The 12359-nt window shown below is 50.4% G+C and overlaps 1 protein-coding gene across 1 annotated transcript in view; it reads right to left on the reverse strand.

The window, feature by feature from the left end:
* Positions 1 to 3887, reverse strand: part of PAIP2B (poly(A) binding protein interacting protein 2B) — a 32383-nt gene extending 28496 nt beyond the window's left edge. Inside the window, exon 1 of the mRNA XM_081021298.1 lies at positions 3739 to 3887. The gene's annotated coding sequence lies outside the window, so the exon portion shown is untranslated. The remainder of the gene's footprint in view (positions 1 to 3738) is intronic.
* Between the last annotated feature and the right edge of the window lie 8472 nt (positions 3888 to 12359).

Below are 12359 nucleotides of genomic sequence, written 5' to 3' on the forward strand. Positions count from 1 at the left end.
GAAAAATATGGTGTTTATCCTGGCCCTTGTCAAATCTGCAAAATCCAAATGGGTGACTGAAGGATATTAACACAAGCTAGTCAGATGAGCACTGCTTATTCCAATAATCTTTGCTCTGAAAATTCTGAAGCCCAGAATTTTCAATGCTTTCCCCACCTCTTATTTCTGGACAGGCCCAGAAGCCGCCAGCATTCCCACACTGTTGTGGCTTGCCCTTGCAAACCTGTCCGACACACATGCTTTGCTCAGCGGCCCCTTCGGCGCGTGCTGAACAAAGTACAAGTTTTTCTGGCTTGGCAAGTGTCGGGCTGCGCAAGGACTTCCAGCACTGGTTCCTAATTGGATATGGGTATCCCCTCCCAGAAGCGGCAGCATCCAAGCTGGTGCCAGGCACCAAAACAGAGGCTAAGCCTCTCCCAGCTCATGCCATAGCACCTGACCCCACCCCTCAGACTGGGGCTTGCTGGCAAACACCAACATGTGAAATGCATGCCAGTCACAAGAGCTCAGGGAACAGCGCTGACTCCAGACATGCAGCTCTTCCATAGTCCTCATTCACAAAGGATCTGTGCTGGCTTCCAGAGGGGCATGATATCAGAGGAAAGGAGAACCTGGACTCCATCAAGTCCACCCATCTCATGGAGAAGCAAAGAACTGCACCCAACAGCAGCAAGGAGAAGTGGAATGCACCCCTGCCCTGAAAGAATGGCAGATCCGCAAAGACCAACTAAGTTACTGTATTTTTTGCTCTATAAGACTCACTTTTTCCCTCCTAAAAAGTAAGGGGAAATGTGTCTTATGGAGTGAATGCAGGCTGCACAGCTATCCCAGAAGCCAGAACAGCAAGAGGGATTGCTGCTTTCACTGTGTAGTGATCCCTCTTGCTGTTCTGGCTTCTGAGATTCAGAATATTTTTCTTGTTTTCCTCCTCCAAAACCTAGGTGCGTCTTGTGGTCTGGTGCGTCTTATAGAGCGAAAAATACGGTCGTTATTGGTATGAGCTTTCTTCTTCAGAAGCATGCATGCACACGAAAGCTCATATCAATAACTAACTTAGTTGGTCTCTAAGGTGCTACTGGAAGGAATTTATTTATTTATTTGTTTTGTTTTGTTTCAACTTCGGCAGACCAACACGGCTACCTACCTGTAACTAGAGCTGAGAGATTCCAAGGTCAGCAGACCTGGCCTCCTGACCTAGTCTTTCACTCCTCTCCAGTCCACAAATCCACCTCTAACCCACAGAAGGCAGAAGCAAACAGTGGTCTATGGATGACTCACATAAATGTGCCAAGCTTCAATATGGAGATGGCCAAAGAAACACTTCAGAAGCGTTACCTTGTCTGGCCTTAAGAGAAAGCATTGCTGTATCCCTACCCCCACACACTGTTCAGTCTGCTCTGGTGTTAAGAAAGACCCAACCACCAGGTCTCAAAAAGAGAACTGCTATGGAAGGAAAAGTCCAAGTAATCCCACTGAGCTCCACTCTGAATGGTTGCCCCCCATGCCAAAGTTCACAAAGGCTGGGTAGAATGCTCCAGGTTTAGCTGCCACGGGAAAAGGAATGTTTCTTCATTATACAAGATAATTGATGCCCAAGGAGGAGCTCTGTGCACAAAAACTCAGAAACTGGCATACCCAAATCCCAACAACGCCCTCCCCCCCATGGTGCTCTTTATCTTTGGGACTACGTAACCTGAACTATCTATTGCAAAACCAGAAAACAAGGTAAGCAAGGGGGCAGGTTTGCATGGACCAAGGTGGCTTTCAGGTGTCAGAGCAAGGAACTGGGGAGGGGCTGTAGCTTCATTCACTGACAATCTGCGTAAAGGGCAGCACAGCCAAGGAAGCACTTACGCTGCCAAGCACTGACTGGAAAGTTACCCCTAGCGAACCAGCCCCCACTGTAAGAGTCTCACTTCACCAAGGCTCTTGAAATTATCCCTCTGTGCCTACAAGAGAAAGTGTGGCCATGCTTCAGGAGCAGATCGCAACCACTAGTCCCCTTTGGGTGGGATGCCCTTTGCAAACTCAGTGTTCAAGAGCCCCAGCTCCTCTTCTCTGCTGGAGGGGGGCGGGAAGGCAAAATGCAGGTGGAAAGGCAACAATTTAATCTGCAGAGTGGCTGGCCAGAAGCAGAACTGGAGTGCTGAAAATCGGGTTGGATAAACTGGACAAGGCACCCCAAGGCAGAAAAAACGCCTGACCTGCCAGGTAGGAGAGGCCCCCTCCTTGGAGAAGGCCTGGGGTGTGCCTGCCTGCCCTCCCGCAAACTAGGGCAAGCAGCAGCAGCAACAACCCACCCTATGGCGGAAGAGAGGCTACAGGCCAGCCCCGCTGCAGAGCACCCCATGCTCCCACGCCAAGGCTTCTCCAAACTTTCAACTCAAGTTCTGCCCAAACAAAGGGGCACCAGAGCCAAGTTCAGCTGAGCCTCAGCAATTTGGGACAGGGACCCATCTCTTTGTCCTCGCTCACGCTGACGGGGCTGGAGTCACAGAAGCAGGCAGTCTCTGGCATCAAAATCTCTTGGGCTCCGCCAGAGTCTCCTCTGCCCCAGGGAAGCGGCCAATACCTGTTTATTTGGTCGGCTCCCCTGCCCCACCCTCGGAGCCCAACCCTCGTGGCAAGGGGCGATTACAACATCTTAAAGACACACAATGAAGCAACATAAAACATGTAGAGAAAACTCCTTCCCAGACAGGCGCTTGTCAGCATAAGTCAGGCCAGCTTAAAGAAAGTTTTGCCGTGGTTATTGTTTACAAGAGAAGTGGCTGGAGGGTTTTTTTTTGGAGGGGGGGTATGGGACTACCTTCCAACTGCTCGTGCTTTCATATGCCCAAAGAGCTGCCATCACACACAAGAGGGCTATGGTGGGGGGTAGGGGGAGAGATTCCCACCTTATCCATATGGGTCCCGTATTCCAAGATGGGAGGCTTCAGCTGAACGTCTGATGGGAAGCGCATGCACAGCAAGGGGAGCCCTGACCCAGAAGCCTGGCCACCATCTGCTGGGGGGCGTCCAAGCCCTGGGTCCCCTCCATCCCTCAACTATTTTCCGGCAGAAGGAAGGGCAGACCTGAACCGCCCCCTCCCCACGGACAGCATCCCTAGTGGGCAGAGCAGAGCATCTCCCTGGGTCTTTCTCTGCATCCAAGCGCGTGGGTGAAGTAATGGCGGGGAGGGGGGACGCCCGAAACAGCGGGGCCCCCTCTCGAATAAAACAGTGGTCACCTGTCCCGCATAATCAATCGCAAGACGCCGCGCGTGCGCACCATTCGAATGGCAAGGCACGACAACCTGGGACAACCCCGCAACTATTTTATATGGGGGGGGGGGTTCCTAAGGGACCTTGGCTCCTAAGTCCTGAAGCCACAGCCGAGCCCCCTCCGGGTGGGCGACAAGAGCCCCCCCCCCCGCTTTCCCGAGATCCCAGACGGGGGGGAGCTTTTGTCGGGGGGGGGCGGGTGAGGTGAAGATTGACAGGTCAGCTGGCCAACGGGCGGGGGGGCGGGTAATGTCGCCCCTCCGGGGCCAGAGGAGGAGAAGAAGAAAAAAGGAGCCCCCACTCAACCTCTGAAATCCCCCCCCGGCAGCCCGCGCGCCCCCGGCCCTGAGTGCGCGTCCGTCCGAGGGGGGAGGGGAACCCTCGGGATCCCCCGGGGCTGAGGAGGGTCTTCCTCGAAGGCCCGAGCCTGAGGGGGCGCCGCGCAGCCTCCCCCCGCCCTCCCTCTCGCCGTACCTGGCGTGGGCCCCGCAGGGCCGCTCTCCGCGCGCTGCCCGCCTGCCCCGGCCGCTTCCTCAGCCGCCGCCGCCTCCTCCGGCCCTCGCTTCTCCGCGCTCGCTCTTCTCCTCGCTCTCCCTCAGACACGCCGCGCGCGAGGCCTGCCCCCCGCCATTGGCCGCGCCGCCCGCCACTCACCTCCGCCCCGCCCACGCTCGGCGGCCCGCGACGGGGGAAGGGGACGGCCGCTCCGCCGAGCCGAGCTCCCATTGGTCGCTCTCCGGGACGTCGCGCCTTCCCTGCTTTCCTCTAGGCGCCCATTGGCCAGCCGCCCCCGTCCATCTCTCTTGGAGCGTTTCCCACCCGCTTACCCTCGCTTTGGCTCGCTTTCCGCTCAAAGGCGGCGAGGCCCCCGTCGAGAACTCGAGCGCTGATTGGCCGAGGGCTTTTCCTCGTAAGCCCGCCCTCCGTCCCCGCCCCTCGGCTCCGAAAGGCGGCGGGCGGGAGGCGTCCCCCACGTGGGGAGGCAGCGCGCGACGGCGATTGGGCTCTCGGCCGGCGTGGATTGGGCGAAGTGCCTGCCGCTCCAAGTTGGGACTCAGCCAATCCGGGAAGGCCTGTGCGGACTGAACCATAGACGCGGGGGGGGGGCCCCGCAGAGAACAATGCCTTCTTCGTTTACTGCGGCTGCATCCACTGGCTCCACTGGGGGGGGGGGAGGTTCTGTCTGGTCTTCTGGCCTGTGCCTTTGCGTGCATCTGCTGTGTTTATAAGTTTTTATTTAAAACGGGGCTGCTTTTGTTTTAACCCCACTCCTGAGCCAAGCAAATACTCTATCCCTCTCCATCTGATATGTCACAAAAGGAAAAGGGACCAGGGAGGGCAAAGGAGAAGCCGGAGCAAACACTTTTGTATTTCTCAGCTACAGAATATTTGTAATGACCAACTGGAACAGGAAGATTTCAAGGAGAGAAAGAGCCAAAAGCCGCTCATCGTTCAGCAGTTTATTCATTCAGTTTTTATCCTGTCCTTCCTCTCGAAAAGAGCTCTGGAGATGCACTCCAGTGTCTGGTGGGATGATGATGGCATTGTGAGCAGCTTTGAGGACCGTGGTGGGAAAAAAGCATACAAACCTGCTAAAATGCAATCTGTCTCTGTGAATTTGGCAGACCTGACGAAACGTGATTTTCCACACAGCAGCAAGAAAATGCAGGCAGTATAATTTACGTTTCAAAAGCGTAAATGCCTCTAGATTATTTTATAGAATCAGAAAGATGGCTTGTTTAAGCCATGCAGTTGAAGCTTGGAGCATTCAGCTCAGACCTCCTGACTGATAGCATTTACATGGTGGGAGAACGAAGAATTTGGTCACCCTTCTAAGTTGAGGGAATGGCAGGACAGCTTCCCCTATGGTCTTAATCCCTTCATGCATTAGAGTTAAGCACGTTGGTTATAGGAAGCAGATTTATCCCACATCTCTGGAGGGCCAAAGGTTCCCCACATAGGAGTTGGATCAAAGCTGGGCGACTTTAATGTGCTGCACACTTTCTAAGGTGTGTTCGGAAACTTCAGATGGAGAACGGTGAGCTGCAAGGGATGTTGGTCTCGGCTACTGTATTTTTCTGGGACCAAAGTGCTGGCCATAAATGGTCCAAGGCTGGGATACCTTAAACACCCATTTCCCAAGAATCCCACTAATATTGGAGACTTGATTGCTGTAAGCCCGCCATAGGGTTTTGTCATGCCCTGTCTCAGGAGACCTGTCTAGCTCTCTTCCCCCACAACATGCTTCTACTGGCAGAAATATGCCTGCACTCCCACTGTCCCCATTTGGCTCCCCTTTGCCTGCTCCTTGTTTGCTGACTTAGCTGGAATCTACACACACATATATATAAAAGCTGTGACATTGCTTTTTTTTTTAAAAAAAACAACACATTGAATTTGCTATAGCTCACTTTCGCCATCTAGTGTCACATTTTTATGTTGCGCTGTAAAGGTAAAGGTACCCCTGACCGTTAGGTCCAGTCGGGGACGTCTGGGGTTGCACACTCATCTCGCTCTATAGGCTGAGGGAGCCAGCATTTGTCTGCAGTGTTTCCGGGTCATGTGGCCAGCAGGACTAAGCCGCTTCTGGTGAACCAGAGCAGCGGAGTGGTACCTATTTATCTACTTGCACTTTGAAATGTTTTCAAACTGCTAGGTGGGCAGGAGCTGGGACCAAGCAACAGGGAGCTCACCCCGATCTGCAAGCCCTAGGCTCTGTGGTTTAGACCACGGCGCCACCCGCGTCCCATGTTGCACTTTACAACACACTTAAAACGTTTCATTTGCAGCTACATAGCTGAGTCCTTTATGTTATCTGCAGGTTCCTGTGTTGGTTTATTTACAGGCATTTGGAGCTCACCCTTAGCATGTGGTTCCGGGGCAGGTTACATATAGCTCAGTGCAAATTCTGTAATGTGTAAATGTCATGAATCGTAATTCCTAAACCACTAGGCCATAAATTAAAGTGAATCAACAAACAGATATAGGAAACAATGTGGTGGTTGCTGGGTTTTATTTGTAGGATTTCTTACCCTAAGATCTTTCTTCACCACAAGCTCTCCAGGCAGGTACCAACAACATAATCAGGCAAAACAAGTAAAGCAGTTCCAAAGAAAGTCATTAAAAAACAACTTGTTGTGTAATGACTTTTGTGTGGTTTTTTTTGGATCATGTTGTAAGGCACGTTTGCCTGATACTAGGACAGTAAAATAGAATATTATAAATCTTGTTAATTAATTAAGAGGGGGCCTTCTCGGTGGCTACTCCCAGACTTTGGAACTTCCTGCCTAAAGAGGTTAGACAGGCAGGTTAAGAACTTTTCGATTCAACAAGCTTTTGGGAACTGACTGCTTTTAATGAAAGGGCTGAGGCCATGCTCTTTCTACTGTAATCTGTGGCAACCTAGTCAGATGGGTGGGGTACAAGTAATGAATTATTATTATTATGACAATGACTAATATATTTAATTTTTAAAATAATTTTCACACACACAGTTCCATTAATGTTTGTTTCCCCCCTATGTTTTCAGCTCTTGTTTTAACTGTAAGCTGCCTAGAATCCCTGCAATGGGTAAGGAGAAGGGATGTAAATAAATATATATAATAATAACAGCAATTCTCTGGTATTGCTGTTTGAAGCTAGTGGCCAGCTGCTGGCTCTCAAGTTTATGGCTTGCTTTGTTTCCGAAAGGTGAAGGTGGTGCCCAACAGGCAGTGGCTTGTGAAACTGATCCCTCTGCTGTCTCTGTTAAAGAGCTTTCCTTTTTTTAAAAAAAAGATATTTATTGAGATTTTCAAAAAAGTTACCAAATATAAAGGAAAAAGAAAAAAAGGAAAAAGGAAAAAATACAAAATAAAAATAGTTAAAAACAATTCAGTCTTTCCATCACATATTTTCATTTGCTTATTTCCCGGACCTCCTCACGCCTGCCTTTTCTGTATTCCAATTCAAATTTTTAATTCAGCAAATCCCTCCCCTCTTCAATCATCTTAATCTTCAATTTTAAAATATTATAACATTAAGTTTTTACCTGTTAATAACTATTTTCTTGTATTCTCTTATAACATTACAGCTAAAGACCACTTAGTTTCTATCCAGCATCATTCTAACATTCATTAATTTTACAATATTTCTGAAGATAGTCTTTAAATTTCTTCCAATCTTCTTCCACCGACTCTTCTCCCTGGTCTCGGATTCTGCCAGTCATTTCCGCCAGTTCCATGTTAAAGAGCTTTCCCTGGTACGGGGGGGGGGGAGAATTTTGCCCTCCAGGTGTTGCTGAAAGACAACTCCTATCAGCCACAGCAAGAAGGGATTTAAAACACTCGGTGCAGGTGTAGGAAACCCCAATAAGGGCGTTAATTGCCACAGAATTGAAGCAGCATTGGAAGGGATCCCAGGGCCATCTAGTCCAACCCCACTGCCATGCAGAAATCTCAACTAAAGCACCCCTGACAGATGGCCATCCACCCTCTTGCTTGAAAACCTCCAAGGAGGGAGAGTCCAACACCTTCCTAGTCCTCTCCTGCTCAGCAGCTGGTCTTGGTAACATTGAGGTAGACCGCCTCTGGAGCTGGAGATTGCATAGCTGTCAACTTTTCCCTTTTCTTGCAAGGAATCCTATTCGGAATAAGGGAATTTTCCTTAAAAAAGGGAAACACTGACAGCTATGAGATTGTGCTTGGCTATCCCAGCTTAGGAGCTGCATACTTCTTTCATTTCTTTTGCCTATATCCCACCTTTTGTCTGTAAGCCACCTTGTGGCCCTCGGATAAAGGGCAGTACAGTATATAAATTTAATAAATAAACCAATACTAATTCCCACGAAGGTGGTGTGCGTAAGTCTCCTCATCCTCCTTTTTATCCCCACAATAATAATAATAATAATTTATTATTTATACCCCGCCCATCTGGCTGGGTTTCCCCAGCTACTCTGGGCAGCTTTCAACAAAATATTAAAATACTGTACAATAGTCTATTAAACATTAAAAGCTTCCCTAAACAGGGCTGCCTTCAGATGTCTTCTAAAAGTCTGGTAGTTGTTCTTCTCTTTGACATCTGGTGGGAGGGCGTTCCACAGGGCGGGCGCCACCACCGAGAAGGCCCTCTGCCTGGTTCCCTGTAGCTTCGCTTCTCACAGGGAGGGAACCGCCAGAAGGCCCTCGGAGCTGGACCTCAGCGTCCGGGCAGAACGATGGGGGTGGAGACGCTCCTTCAGGTATTTTTCTCAACAACAACCCTGGTGAGGTTGGTTGGGCTGGCCGAGTGCGGCGGGATTCGAACCCTGGTCTCTTCCAGGTCCCAAACCCACCAACCCTCGAATACCCCATGGCCGCCAACAGCCTCTCGTACGTGAGATAAGGAAGAGCGCTGCCGAATCAGGCGGCCGCCCCGACCCCTTTCCCGCCGCCATCCGGCTCCCGGGGGTAGACTGCCTTTGGCCACGGAGGCTCCACCAGTCTGGAGCAGGGGCGGCGGCGCCGAGAGCGCACGCGCAGGAAGGAGACGCGGAGCGCGCATGCGCCCTTCTCCAGATGGGCCTGAGAGAGAAAGAGAGCGCGCGCGCGCGCGCGCATTCGTTCGGCCCCGCCCCCTCTGCCCGCTGGCCAATCCGCAGCCAGGGGCCCGCCGCGCATGCGCCCTTCTCCAGATGGGCCTGAGAGAGAGAGAGCGCATTCGTTCGGCCCCGCCCCCTCTGCCCGCTGGCCAATCCGCAGCCAGGGGCCCGCCGCGCATGCGCAGTACACCCCCGATCAGCGCCTTCGGTAGGAAGAGGTCTCGGCTGAGGTAAGCGGCGCAAGATGGCGGCCGGGGATGGGGGCGGTCGGGGATGGAGGGTCCGCGCCTGAAGAGGCCTCGTTCTCCTTCCCCCGCTCGCCGCCTTGGCTCCGAGGCGTCTTCTTCGGCGGGAGAACTCTTCGTCCTCTGCCTGCGGGGCTTCTAGTCCTCAGGGAGGGAAAGAGCGGACCCTGACTGGCTGCCCCCGGGTAGGCCTTTCCAGTTGCCAGGCAGAAGTCGGGATGGAGGCTCCCCGGGGAGGAGGAGAGGGGTGTACCTGGTGTAACAACAACAACAACAACAACAACAATAACAATAATGTATTTATTTATTTATGCCCCGCCCATCTGGCTGGGTTTCCCCAGCCACTCTGGGCGGCTTCTAACAAAATATTAAAAAAGAATAATTCATCAAAGAGCTTCCCTAAACAGGGCTACCTTGTGGTTGTTGTTGTTGTTATTGTTATTTATTGTTTTGTTGTTGTTACTACTACTACTACAGACCCTCGCAAGTGTCCCTGTTTTCCAAGGACAGTTCCAGATTTACAAAAGCTCTCCCAGTTTCTGATATGATCCTGGAATGTCCCGTTTCCCCTTAGGATGTTCCTGTTTTCATGGGAGAAATGTTGGAGGGTATGGAGTTATCTGACCCCAGAGCTGTCGGAAAGCAATCCTGTAGAGGGAAGTTAATGATTTTTTATTCTATTTTCTATGTGTTGGAAGCTGCCCAGAGTGGCTGGGGAAACCCCGTCAGATTGGGGGGGGGGGGTAAAGAGTAAAATTATTATGGAATAGGACATCCCTATTTTCATTAGAGAAAGGTTGGAGGGCATGTTTCTGCCTTGGTCCAACCATGCTTGGAGTCCTGTGTTCAGTTCTGGGCCCCACAATTTAAGAAGGTGATCAACAAGTTGGATTGTGTGGAGAAAAGAGTGACCCAGAGTCTGGAAACCAATCCTGAGAAGGGAGCTGGGTATGTTCAGTCTGGAGAAGAGGAGACTGGTGAGATAGTTTCAATCAAAATTATTCAACCCCCAAGGCAAATTGGGCTTATTATCAAAGTTTGCAGACTTTCAGTTGTTTGCCATGAGCAAATCAAACAAAAGCAGTAGAAATGACTCATCGGAAGGGATGCTTGAAGTGACTTCCTCAAATTCAGCTGAAATTGCAGCTTATAAATTGTAAATTTTGATAATAAACCCAGTTTGCAATGGGGGTTGAATAATTTTGATTGCAAGTATATGAAGGCCAGTTCTAAGTGTGAAGCTCTTCCCTTGTGTTTCACACTTCTTGTTCTTAGTTTGTGAGCCTGAAGGTAGTGGTTTGCTTTGTTCTGTTCTGATAATTACATGCAAGCCACTCTGGCAGCCTTTTTGGTGAACAGCTGAGTAACAAATACTATAAATAAGATAAAATAATGTGATGTGTGTCAGGGCAAAAATATCCCTTAGCTTCACATCTTTTCCCGGGGGGGGGGGGTCTGAGCTGACAGTGATGGACCAGGAAAGAGGCCTTGTGGTAAGAATAATAATAATATATCTGGCTTCCCCCAGAGACTCTGGGGGGCCTCCAATACAAAATGACCTCAACCATCAAAAACAGGGCTACCCTTGGATGTCTGCCTTGGCAGTTGCACCTACCCTGGGGGACAACCTCCTGTCAGTTGTTAAGGAAGTAAACAACTATCTGACTTTTAGAAGACATCTAAAGGCCATCCTTCTGTGTGCCGCCTCCTTAAGAGGTCTGGAGGGTGGCAACATGAGAGCAGGGTCTTTTCTGCAGAGGCCTCTTACTTTGGGGATGCTGTCCCCAGGGAGGCTTGCCTGGTTGCTTCCTTACCTTAGGCTCCAGGCAAAAAAAATTCCTCTTCTGCTAAGGCTTTGGCTGATTGACATCTGATGCCCTTTTAAACTATGTGTGGGGAATTTGTTGTTATTGTTTTATTATTGTCAACTGCCCTGTAATCCTCGGATAAAGGGTAATACAGAAATTTAATAAATAATAATAGTATTAATAAGTACGCACTGGAGCTGAACAATACTCCTGAAAATGGCCATCCAAGTAGGACTGAAAGCATCACAAAGCTGTGTCACCCACCCACAACTTTGATAGCTACCCTAGTATAATACCATGATCTGTATTCCTAATTACAGTGGTGCCTCGCAAGACGAAAAGAATCCGTTCTGTGATTCTCTTCGTCTAGCGGTTTTTCATCTTGCGAAGCAAGCCATTGGCGGATTAGCGCTATTAGCGTCTTATCGGATCAGCTGATAAGCGGCTTAGCGGCTTAGAAAAAGGGGGGGAAAGGAAAAAAAACCTGCAGGAACTCACAATACATTTTCGTCTTGCGAAGCAAGCCCATAGGAGATTCGTTTTGCGAAGCACCTCCAAAACGGAAAACTCTTTCGTCTAGCGAGTTTCCGTCTTGCGAGGCATTCGTCTTGCGGGGCACCACTGTATCAGACCACCGGCTGTTAGGATTCCTCCATCCCTCCCTGGAGGACTATCTTCAGCACAAGAGGACAACTGCACATCCTCCAAGGAATGGTCCCCTTCTAAGGGTTTGCTTGCCTCTTCCTTAGCATGGTGTTCTTCTAGGGGACCCTCATTGTCCACAACAGCATAGGAGCTATCATTCTGGTCTCAGAACCCAGTAGTAAAATGCCCAAATGCCTCATCCTCTCTGCCTCTCTCAATTTCTCTTGGTCAGCCACCCTGGCCTCAAGGACAGCAGGCCAACAGTCATGCATGCGACGCACAGTGCAGTACACTGGAAAGCCTCCGCACACCTCCTTCCTTTCTGATTACATTTTGTGTTTTTACTTTCAGCTTGGTGGTGGTGTCTGCTGTGAATTGCTGCAGATTTGGCATTTCCCTCTGTAGTGTCCTCTGCAGCTTGTTCAGTTTAAGACCAAGTGATCTCAGTGGTTGAACCCTGTTGCTTCTGACCATTCTGGCACACTTCATCCTTAAATTGGTCATAGGTGTAATTAGCCATGGTCAAGTCTAAAAAAAAGAAAAACCAACAGAAGAAGGGAAATTTCCGGGATTACAGGTGGGGACCTAGAGGAAATATGCCCCCATGGATGAGAGGTCCTTGCCCAGGTAACATGTGGGGACCCAGAGGAAATATGCCCCCATGGATGGGAGGTCCTTGTCCAGATGACACGTGGGGACCCGGAGGAGATATGCCCCCGTGGATGGGAGGTCCTTGTCCAGATGACACATGGGGACCCGAAGGAGATATGACCCCATGGACCAGAGATCCTTGTCCAGATGACATGTGGGGACCCGGAGGAGATATGCCCCCGTGGATGG

The sequence above is a fragment of the Podarcis pityusensis genome (assembly GCF_964106645.2).
Source record: "Podarcis pityusensis genome assembly, chromosome: 9".
Taxonomy (NCBI): Eukaryota; Metazoa; Chordata; class Lepidosauria; order Squamata; family Lacertidae; genus Podarcis; species Podarcis pityusensis.